Source organism: Cynoglossus semilaevis, chromosome W, assembly GCF_000523025.1.
Source record: "Cynoglossus semilaevis isolate Cse_v1.0 chromosome W, Cse_v1.0, whole genome shotgun sequence".
NCBI lineage: Eukaryota > Metazoa > Chordata > Actinopteri > Pleuronectiformes > Cynoglossidae > Cynoglossus > Cynoglossus semilaevis.
The window spans coordinates 3,934,336-3,936,149 of record NC_024327.1 but is presented as its reverse complement, the minus strand read 5'-3'; positions in this window follow the sequence as shown (position 1 = coordinate 3,936,149).

Genomic DNA, 1,814 nt, shown 5'->3' with positions numbered 1-1,814 from the left:
CCTTTATAGGAAGCCAGGCAGGTTTGGAGTATTTTAAGTAGAGGAGAGTATACATAAAAATCATTAAAAGAAATAACATTTGGAAAACCACATTGACAATGTCCAACTTAGGTTCTATAGCTTTTCTTACTGTGGAAGGACATGTATAAAACAGTAGTGAATGAAAAACTTAGCATTGAGATAAAAGCCTAAAAGAAATGCTTAAAGTTAGCCTGTAGTTGTTAAAAGTTAGTCAAAAGTCAGCTGAGGGATGACCACCAGTAGTTTAGTTAGCCTATAGGCAGCTAAAGGACAAAAACAATCTAAAAGTGGACAAAAGGTCACAACTGTGGGAGAAATTTGCATTGTAGATGAAATGCTAAAGAATATCCAAAGTTTATGTATTTGATATTGCAATAAAAATATTCAGAATTCTCTGGAAAATGACAGACTTTTAACCCACTACCTTTACATGTGACAGCAACTATTTTCTGTCCCACATCACAGGTACTGGAGGACTCGTGAGCAAAGAGCCCCCACCACCTCCAAGGTGAACCCCCAGAGCAAGGAAAGTGCTGAGGACCAGGAGCAGCAGGATCCCATGGAGAATCTGCAGTCCGGCGAAGAGGAGGAGACCATGGAGGAGGAGAAGGGTAGTCAGGGAGGTGCAGCCAAGCGACGCCTTCAGGAGCAGCGGGAGCGCCTCCATGGCGCACTGGCCCTCATTGAGCTTGCCAACAACCTCTCCCCCTAAAACACCAGACTACTCCCCCGAGTCTGGACCCTGGCTCCTTGTTCCACTTTCCCCAGTCCGTCTTCCTACAGTCTCTGCTGTGGCTAAAAAACAAATCATTTGTAAGCGTGTATCAAACACTAGTTTAGTTTGTTCTATCAAGTTCTGATAGCAAAGAGTTGGCCCGAGATCAGTGTTACACACAGAATCATCTACAGCCCCACTCGGCACCAGGAAGGCACGAAGCTAAAGCACCTTATTCATTTGACATTTTATACCTTTAGGCTGCTATACGTGTAGATTTGACTATATGAAGAATGTCCTTCTTTCTTCTGTATCGAACAGGCAAAGAGAGAGAACCTTTTGTGTTTAAAGTTGTTTGCACTTTGATGAGAGTGAGAGTTTTTTTAAGTATATTTGTGCTCGTGTATGACTGATGTGTATATGGATTAAGCTTGCAATGCACATGTGAAAAGGGATGGAGGGAGGGCTGCTGTGTCCAGTAAAGTAGCACTTATTTACATGACCTAATTCATGTAGTGTTTAATTTTTAGGAATGTTAACACTACATCTTTCAACATTGTATGATGCCTCATAACTGCCCTGCCTCTGATTGTTTTACGGAAATCTGCACCAACAAACTCACTCTAGCAATTAGGCAAACCAAGTTATTTTCATAAAATTTTAAGAATGTGGTGTTCAAACTGGAAGGCATATTGTGGAAGGCATAATTTTTTTTTTATAATCAAAACACCAAATGATTTATTGTTTCCCTGTCGTAGTTTGTTCTAAAGCGTTCCTAACCCTAAAGATTATGCGATTCTTAATATATACACTTTGCGTTTGTTAAGTTTTTTTTTTTTTTTTTTAGTGTGCACAATTTTACAGAGAGCCTTGAAGTTTGGTGTTTAGAGTCGTCCCCCTCCTCTCTGCAAACCTCCAACAGTTGTCATCTTGTCACATGTGTAGAGTGAGCCTGCTTGCTTGGTTAGATCCTTTATTACACAGATTTCTCCAACTGTCCGCACTGTTGTTATTGTGGGTTTTCAATAAACATTCACTAAAGCTGACTGAACGTGCCTCCTGTGTCCCCTTAAAAAAA